This window comes from Budorcas taxicolor, chromosome 16 (assembly GCF_023091745.1).
Source record: "Budorcas taxicolor isolate Tak-1 chromosome 16, Takin1.1, whole genome shotgun sequence".
NCBI lineage: Eukaryota > Metazoa > Chordata > Mammalia > Artiodactyla > Bovidae > Budorcas > Budorcas taxicolor.
Genome location: NC_068925.1, coordinates 81,667,201 through 81,676,859, shown reverse-complemented (window position 1 = coordinate 81,676,859; position 9,659 = coordinate 81,667,201).

Below are 9,659 nucleotides of genomic sequence, written 5' to 3'. Positions count from 1 at the left end.
TTCCCCAGTCGAGGAGCCCCCCCTGCCCCCCAAACAGCAGCTCTGAGAAGTGGGAGTGACGCTGGGCTTTTCTCCGGGCCTCCTCGGAAAGCTGTCCTGGGGTAGCTGCCGGTTACTGGGCCACCCAGGGGGCCTGCTGCGGGCATCTCAGAGGGCACAGAGGCGCACAGCTCTTTCCTGGGTGCAGGAACAGCCCAGAAACCCAGTGGCCTGGACAGGGAAGGAGCACCCAGGCTCCTGGCAGGGAGGACCCTGGTGGGGAGCAGAGAGTACCAGGCTTTCAAGGAAGGTGCCATCCCCTCCCGGATGGTCCTGCCAGCCTCTGGCTCCCAAGGCTCACCGCCCTTTAGGCTTGTGGATCTGGACTCAGAGGGTCATGGAATTCTGAGACACTAGTGTGCCCAGGACCTGGGGCACCTCTAGAGACACAGCGCTTTCTTTTTGTTTGTAGTTTTTGTAGCTCATTCACTGCGTTTCTAAGTCGAAAGGAAACGCCACCTGATCCTCCAGGCTGGGTGGCACAGCTGGCACAGACTGCAGCCTGAGTAGGCACGTGGCACACTCTGATCTTGGGTGCCCACTGCACTGTGCTGTGTCCACTGGGTGGGCGCCGTGTGCCCCGCCCTGCTGCCGTCTTGGCAGCAGCGTCTCTGGAAAAGGATGCCTCCTCTGCTCAGGGCAGTGCGCTGGAGGCAGGCCCCTCCCCCAGGTCACCTGGAGATACAGATGCTGCGTCTTCAGCCTGGACAGGTGTCAGAGCCTCAACACACACAGCCGTCCTTTAAAGCCCCAGGCGGCTGAATCAACTCTTCCGGGAATAAAGTCAAGAATCTTACAGTCCAAAAATGAAATAACCCTAAGAACATCTTTCCCTGGTCCGGGCCCTCTGTACAAACAGGGCCCTCCCAAGACTGGGAGCACTGACCCCACCAGGATTTCTTGCAGATCAGGCCTTCTCATCTGACCCAACCTCCATGTGGGAGAAAAACGCGGGAAGACTGCAGGTCACCCCCCACCGAGCGTGCAGTGCAACAGGAGTGTTGCCCTGCAGAGCAGCGGCATCAGAGCCCGTGGGCCCGCTGCCCAGACGCGCCCGTCTCTAGGGCGCATCCTGCCTCCCTTTGGCTCCCCTACCCTGCGGAGCGCAGCTTTGGAGTCTTGCCCAGGATTTTACAGAAGGGCCTTTCCTTCTTTGGTCTGGGTTCGTGCTGCCTGGGTGGGGAAGCGGCTAGAGGGCTTCCCCAGTGAGGACAGTCAACCTGTGCTGGGAAGCGGCCTTAGGGCATGTCTGGGGAAAGGCCAGCACACCGGGATTCTCCTGCAGGCTCTTGCAGAGCCTTGTAAATGAGGGGGCTGTGTGCTGAGTCCTGCCCCTGGAATGGCTGCTGAGAGCGGGGAGCGGTGCTGGTTTACAGAGAGCTGAGGCAGCAGGATGGCCCCAGGCTGGGCAGTGACCCACCGCACGTAACCCTTCTCTCGGGGGGAGACCACAGGGTCAGTGAGAAAGTGAATCCTCGCAGGGCTGAGCGTCTGCCAGGAGCTGCCAGGGCGCATGGGGAGCGAGGGGTCAAGGAGAACGGATGCAGATGAATGCGATGCCCACAGGCCCAGGGCCGGCACGGCCACTTCCCAACCAAGAGGGGCCTGAGGCACCAAGGCCTGCGGACGAGCAGGGCTCTGACGCTCCGAAGGGGCCAGGGCTGAACCTGTGTCGTGAGTCTCGGCTCCGTCGTCAAGGATCTAAATTAGTGACATTGGGACTTCCCTGGCAGTCCAGTGGCCAGGCCTCCTAGGCCTCACTGCTGAGGTCCTGGCTGGGGAGCTCGACCCCACACGCCGCAGCTAAGAGGTAGCGTGTTGCAGCTAAAGATCTCGTTTGCCATAAATGAAGACCTGACACAGCCTAAATAAATAAATGAATATTAAAAAAAACACTGAGGTCAGATTTGTGCTTACAAGAGGCAGGGAGAACTGGATGAAGGCAACCAGACGGTGCAAACTTCCAGTGTTAGCAGGTAGTAGGGACAAACGTGCAGCTCGGTAGTTAGCACTGCTGCGTGGCACGCAGGAAAGTCGTTAAGGTAAACCGAAGAGGTCTCATCACAAGGAAAACGTTCTTCACATTTCTTCAATGCGGTGTCTGTATGAGGTGATGGAGGCTCACCAAGCCACTGTGGTCATCGTTTCAGGAGGTGTGAGTCAGACCGAAGCGCTGCACGCCTTAACCTAACCCCGAGCTGTGTGTCATTTACAGCCCGGTAAACTGGCTGCGACTGATGCCAACACTGACTGCACCAGTGCCCCCAGGCCCTCTCCAGGGGCTCCCCAGGGCCTGAAGGTGGTGGGACTATATTCACCCCCCTTGAGCATGTGAGTGACTGCGGGCATTGATCAGCTCGGTGGCCATGTGACTGTGGTCCAGGCCCTCGTGTGCGAGGTGAAGGCTGGGACCAGCTCTGAGCCATCAAAGCCTCCCACCCGGTGGTCCTGCCAGCATAGAAGGATGTGCCTGTCCTGAGTGCCCAGAATGTGGGTGGGATTGACCACCCCAGGGCCCTGAGGTCTTCAGTTTTATGGTAAAAAGTTGTTTAAAATTTGCATTCTCCTTCACAAATACCCGTGTTTATTTTAATTAAAAGATATTGTTGAGAATGATTTATGAAAAGAGAAATCGTCTCTTGGAAAGTGTGTCCTGCGGGCCTCTGAGGACCCTGGGCTGTGACGGGCCCTGTGTGGGGCTTAGGGGAGGCTCTAAGGTCCTTCCCAGCCCTGGATCTACCCAGATCCACCTGGATCCCCCCAGATCCACCTGGATCCACCTGAATCTGCCTGGACCCGCCGGGATCTCCCTGGATCCACCTGGACCCGGCTCTGCAGTGCTGAGGCTGTAGCACCGGGCTGATGGATGTGCCCACATTCCTGACCTGGACCGTCTGTCCCTGTCTTCATGTTTCCTGAGGGCGAATCCCAGAGCCCCTCGGGGTCTGCAAGAGAAGTGAGCCTGATGGCCAAAACACAAAAGAAAGGGCAGGACAGTTCACGTGTAAATGTCAGGAGGAGAAAATGCTTGGAAGCAAGATGGGGGGGACATCCACCTGGAGAGAAACAAGGGCCCTACAGGGGCTTTGACGGGGAAATGCGTTTCCTTCTTCAAGCCCCTTAAACCGTGAACCACACGAATATTCCAGGGAGCTTGGAAGGGGACTCAGAGGCCCCGGTTTGCTGCTCGGGGGTGTTATGAAACTCGCAGAATGACTTTTAAGTGACCTCTCTCCTTTCCCGCCCCCATCCAAAGGCCACTTCCCCTCCTGCGCTCACCCAGGGGCGGGGCTCACGGCCGCTGTGGGCGGGGAGTGGGGGCGCAGAGGGGAGAGGCGGCTGGACGGCAGCGCGGAGCAGCAAGGCCTGGAGGGCCCCCTCCTGCCTCCTCTGCTCCTAGCCCCTCTGGTTCCCTCTCGCTCTAATACTTTTTTCCGGTTCTCCTGTCCAAGACCCTCCAAGCATTTCTGGTGGCCTAGCCAGCTAGCAGAGGGGTGAGCGGTTTTAGGCAAGAGCTCCGCAGCCTCTGGTCCATCAGGGTTGATCCGTGAGGCTCAGGCGGAAGAAAGGATCAGACGATCCAAAGAGAGCGTTTACTCGGCTGCACAGCCGCGGAGGCCGGCCCCGTCTCCTTCGTAGCTCGCGTGCACCTCGCCTGGAGATGTGCTTGGCTTTACTTATTTTCTGTTTAGGATTTTTATGTTTTAGGAACTCTAGCACCGAAGTTTCGATTTGCACAAGAACTGTGAGCACGGCTGCCCCCTGCTGGTGAGCTTGTGAATCACACCCTCAGGGGCCTGGGGTCTCAGCGCCCTTCATCCTTTTTTCACCGGGATCGTTTGACACTTAAATTCTTATGACTCTCACTTGAGACATCCTGGGTTCCTACCAGAGAAACCCAAAGCCCTGGGCCCCTGGTCGGAGAGAAAAGCCTTTGGAGTAGTGGAAGCTTGTTAGGCCGAGGAGCCCCGTCCTCCCAGCAGCACCCACAGTGTGCCGAGCCCGGCTTCCCCGGACGGGTGGGTGAAGGGCGGACAGTGCGGAACACCAGGGTCTCAGGAGCGACGCGCCGGGCCATGTGGAAACGACGGACTCCCGCCTACCCACGGCTGCAGAAGGGGCCGCCCCAAACCCAGCTGGTTGGACCCGCAGCAGCCGCTCATCTTTGTCTCCAGGCTTCTCACTCCGTTTCTCTGGGGTTATGGGTTCAGCAGGATAGTTCCTGCTCAGACCACACGAATGATTCGAGAGAGCTGCCACGGAGACCACCAGGATTGTCTAGTGATGATGGCTGGCCAGAGTTGTCACAGGACTTCCTTGCCCACAGGGCTGGCGGCGGCTGGCGGCTGGGACTGTTAGCGGGAACCCCAGGAGCAAGCTCCCTGGGCTAGGCCGCCAGGGCAAGCGCACCAGGAGGGTGTGCCTGGTCTTTTGCAAACCAGCCTCAGAAGGCGCAGGGCAGGACCTCCCTGAGCTCTGCTGGGGTCATGGAGCCTGAGCCAGCTTCAGGGGAAGTGGACACAGATCACAGCCTCTTTCTGTGTGCATGGGGAGGTTCCAGAACAGCATGTGAGGGGCTGAGAACTACTGTTGCAGCTCTTTCGGAAAAAGACCATTTCCAGAGGCAGGAAGGTTGCTCCAGGTGGGTCCCTTCAGTAACTGCCTTCAGGGACGCATTTCCTGGGGAAGAAATCCGTTTTTATACATGGGGTGTTGCTAAGGGGAAACACGAGGGTTTAGAGGTATCCACTGAGCATTTCCCTGGCGGCTCAAGTGGTTAAGAATCTGCCCGCCGATGCGGGAGACACAGGTTCAACCCCTGGTCTGGGCAGATTCCACATGGTGCAGGGCAGCTAAGCCGGAGTGCCATAACGACTGAGGCTGTGCTCAAAGCCTGGAAGTGCAACCGTGGAAGCCCGAAGCCCAAGCTCCTGGAGGCCAGGCTCCACAAGGGAAGCCAGCACCACGAGACGCCTGACACACCTCAAAGAGCAGCAGCGAAGACCCAGCGCATCCAGAAGTAGATAAGTAAACGTTTTAAAAACAGCTCTTAAAAAAGAAAGAAAAAAGCACCCACTGAGCCATCCTCACTAAGGCTGGCCAAAACACTTCACTGCAGAGGAGCCTCTGAAAAGGACCGATGCAGGCTGCACTCCCGGGGGCCCCCAGGGGCTGTGACCGTGCAGGCTGTCCACCAAGGCAAGGGAATTGTGGCCTTTGGGGGGACCTGTCAGGTGAGACTCTGCTGAGATGGACTCTCAGAGGGAAGAACTGGGCGGTGTTGCCGCAGCCAGTGGCCAAGAAGGGTCGGAGTCTCGGACCGGCCGGGGCCCTGTGAACAGCGGGCTCAGAGCAGGAAGCAAGCGGCAGGCGCGTGCAGAGAGATGAGACTGCGATCACTCGGAAGCCCCCTGCGGCTGTCACGCAGAGCAGGAGCAGCCCTCTTTGGGGACAGAACTGTGTCTTGGTCAACTTCCGCTTGCACGACGCCTGGGTGAGTATCCTATCAGAGTTTAGTGAATAAAGGAAAGAAGGAAAGGAAAAACAGGAGGGAGGAACAGAGTTAGACGTGAAATAATAATAGAAATCTCTGCTGGCTTCCTAGTCACACCCGATCTGGTCAGTCCAGGAGAGCCAGGGGGCTTCTGGAAACATCCGTGACTTGTCCAGACAGAGTTAAAATAGTGTACGCGTACCGTGATAAAAGTGTGAAGACAGGCACAGGAAGGGGCAAGGCTCAGTGCAGACTAGCGGCCCTCTGCGGGAAGAGAGAAGCCAGCAGTGCTGGGGGAGCTTAGACTGTGTCCTTGAGTGGCTTTATCTCTTACACTGGATGGTGTTTACGGTTGCGGTGATTAGAGTTTATGTGTTGGCATAACTGGGCCCAGGTACATGGCCAGAATTATTCTGGATGATTTTGTTTCAACAGTTCTGATTACTTTTAGGCTGTACCTCCCAGCATGCAACAGCTTCGTTCCCTAACCAGGATCAACCTGTGCTCCCCGAGTGGAAGCAAGGAGCCTGAATCACTGGACTACTTCCCTCTTTGGTGAAGACTGTGTCCCCTCTGGGTGTTTTTCGACAACATGAACATTTAGCCACCAGGACTTCCCTGGAGGCTCAGATGGTAAAAGCATCTGCCTGCAACGCGGGAGACACAGGTTCCATCCCTGGGTCAGGAAGATCCTCTGGAGAAGGAAATAGCAGCCCACTCCAGTACTCTTGCCTGGAAAATCCCATGGACAGAGGAGCCTGGCAGGCTGCAGTCCACGGGGTCGCAGAGAGTCGGACACGACTGAGCGACTTCACTTTCACTTTTCACTTTCCCAACATTTAGATTAGTACACTGAGTCAGCCCAATCGCCCCCTAACGTGGGTGGGCCTCTTCCCTTCAGTCAGGGCTCAGCTCAGCTCAGTTCAGTTGCTCAGTCGTGTCTGACTCTTTGCGACCCCATGAATCGCAGCACGCCAGGCCTCCCTGTCCATCACCATCTCCCGGAGTTCACCCAAACTCATGTCCACTGAGTTGGTGATGCCATCCAGCCATCTCATCCTCTGTTGTCCCCTTTTCCTCTTACCCCCACTCTCTCCCAGCATCAGAATCTTTTCCAATGACTCAACTCTTTGCATGAGGTGGCCAAAGGATTGGAGTTTCAGCCTCAGCATCAGTCCTCCCAGTGAACACCCAGGACTGAGCTCCTTTAGGATAGACTGGTTGGATCTCCTTGCAGTCCAAGGGACTCTCAAGAGTCTTCTCCGACACCACAGTTCAGAAGCATCATCTTCAGCGCTCAGCTTTCTTCACAGTCCAACTCTCACATCCATATATGACCACTGGAAAAACCATAGCCTTGGCTAGATGGACCTTTGTTGGCAAAGTAATGTCTCTGCTTTTCAATATGCTGTCTAACTGAAAGTGAAAGTGAAGTCGCTCAGTCGTGTCCGACTCTTTGCAACTCCGTGGACTGTAGCCAACCAGGCTTCTCTGTCCATGGGATTCTCCAGGCAAGAGTACTGGAGTAGGTTGCCATTTCCTTCTCCAATATGCTGTCTAGGTTGGTCATAACTTTCCTTCCAAGGAGTGAGTGTCTTTTAATTTCATGGCTGCAGTCACCATCTGCAGTGATCTTGGAGCCCAGAAAAATGAAGTCTGACACTGTTTCCCCATCTATTTCCCATGAAATGATGAGACCAGATGCCATGATCTTCGTTTTCTGAATACTGAGCTTTAAGCCAACTTTTTCACTCTCCTCTTTCACTTTCATCAAGAGGCTCTTTAGCTCCTCTTCACTTTCTGCCATATGGGTGGTGTCATCTGCATATCTGAGGTTATTGATATTTCTCCCGGCAATCTTGATTCCAGCTTGTGCTTCATCCAGTCCAGCATTTCTCATGATGTACTCTGCATAGAAGTTAAATAAGCAGGGTGACAATATACAGCCTTGACGTACTCCTCTTCCTATTTGGAACCAGTCTGTTGTTCCATGTCCAGTTCTAACTGTTGCTTCCTGACCTGCATACAGGTTTCTCAAGAGGCAGGTCAGGTGGTCTGGTATTCCCATCTCTCTCAGAATTTTCCACAGTTTCTTGTGATCCACACAGTCAAAGGCTTTGGCATAGTCAATAAAGCAGAAATAGATGTTTTTCTGGAACTCTCTTGCTTTTTCCATGATCCAGTGGAGGTTGGCAATTTGATCTCTGGTTCCTCTGCCTTTTCTAAATGCAGCTTGAACATCTGAAAGTTCACGGTTCACATATTGCTGAAGCCTGGCTTGGAGAATTTTGAGCATTACTTTACTAGCATGTGAGATGAGTGCAATTGTGCGGTAGTTTGAGCATTCTTTGGCATTGCCTTTCTTTGCGATTGGAATGAAAACTGACCTTTTCCAGTCCTGTGGCCACTGCTGAGTTTTCCAAATGTGCTGGCATATTGAGTGCAGCACTATCACAGCATCATCTTTCAGGATTTGAAAGAGCTCCACTGGAATTCCATCACCTCCACTAGCTTTGTTCATAGTGATGCTTTCTAAGCCCCACTTGACTTCCTGTTCCAGGATGTCTGGCTCTAGATGAGTGGTCACACCATCGTGATTATCTGGGTCATGAAGATCTTTTTTGTACACTTCCTCTGTGTATTCTTGCCACCTCTTCTTAGTATCTTCTGCTTCTGTTAGGTCCATACCATTTCTGTCCTTTATCGAGCCCATCTTTGCATGAAATGTTCCCTTGGTATCTCTAATTTTCTTGAAGAGATCTCTAGTCTTTCCCATTCTGTTGTTTTCCTCTATTTCTTTGCATTGATCGTTGAGGAAGGCTTTCTTATCTCTCCTTGGTATTCTTTGGAAATCTGCATCCAAATGGGAATATCTTTCCTTTTCTCCATTGCTTTTCACTTCTCTTCTTTTCACAGCTATTTGTAAGGCCTCCTCAGACAGCCATTTTGCTTTTTTGCATTTCTTTCCATGGGGATGGTCTTGATCCCTGTCTCCTGTACAGTGTCACGAACCTCCGTCCATAGTTCATCAGGCACTCTATCTATCAGATCTAGGCCCTTAAATCTATTTCTCACTTCCACTGTATAATCATAAGGGATTTGATTTAGGTCATACCTGAATGGTCTAGTGGTTTTCCCTACTTTCTTCAATTTAAGTCTGAATTTGCAATAAGGAGTTCATGATCTGAGCCACAGTCAGCTCCTGGTCTTGTTTTTGCTGACTGTATGGAGCTTCTCCATCTTTGGCTGCAAAGAATATAATCAGATTTCGGTGTTGACCATCTGGTGATGTCCATGTGTAGACTCTTCTCTTGTGTTGTTGGAAGAGGGTGTTTGTTATGACCAGTGCAGTCTCTTGGCAAAACTCTATTAGCCTTTGCCCTGCTTCATTCCATACTCCAAGGCCAAATTTGCCTGTTACTCCAGGTGTTTCTTGACTTCCTACTTTTGCATTCCAGTCTCCTATAATGAAAAGGACATCTCTTTTGCGTGTTAGTTCTAAAAGGTCTTGTAGGTCTTCATAGAACCATTCAGCTTCTTCAGAGTTACTGGTTGGGACATAGGCTTGGATAACTGTGATATTGAATGGTTTGCCTTGGAAACGAACAGAGATCATTCTGTCGTTTGTGAGATTTCATCCAAGTACTGCATTTCGGACTCTTTTGTTGACCATGATGGCTACTCCATTTCTTCTGAGGGATTCCTGCCCGCAGTAGTAGATATAATGGTCATCTGAGTTAAATTCACCCATTCCAGTCCATTTTAGTTCGCTGATTCCTAGAATGTCGATGTTCACCCTTGCCATCTCTTGTTTGACCACTTCCAATTTGCCTTGATTCATGGACCTGACATTCCAGGTTCCTATGCAATATTGCTCTTTACAGCATCAGATCTTGCTTCTATCACCAGTCACATCTACAGCTAGGTATTGTTTTTGCTTTGGCTCCATCCCTTCATTCTTTCTGGAGTTATTTCTCCACTGATCTCCAGTAGCATATTGGGCACCTAATGACCTGAAGAGTTCCTCTTTCGGTATCCTACCATTTTGCCTTTTCATACTGTTCATGGGCTTCTCAAGGCAAGAATACTGAAGTGGTTTGCCATTCCCTTCTCCAGTGGACCACAT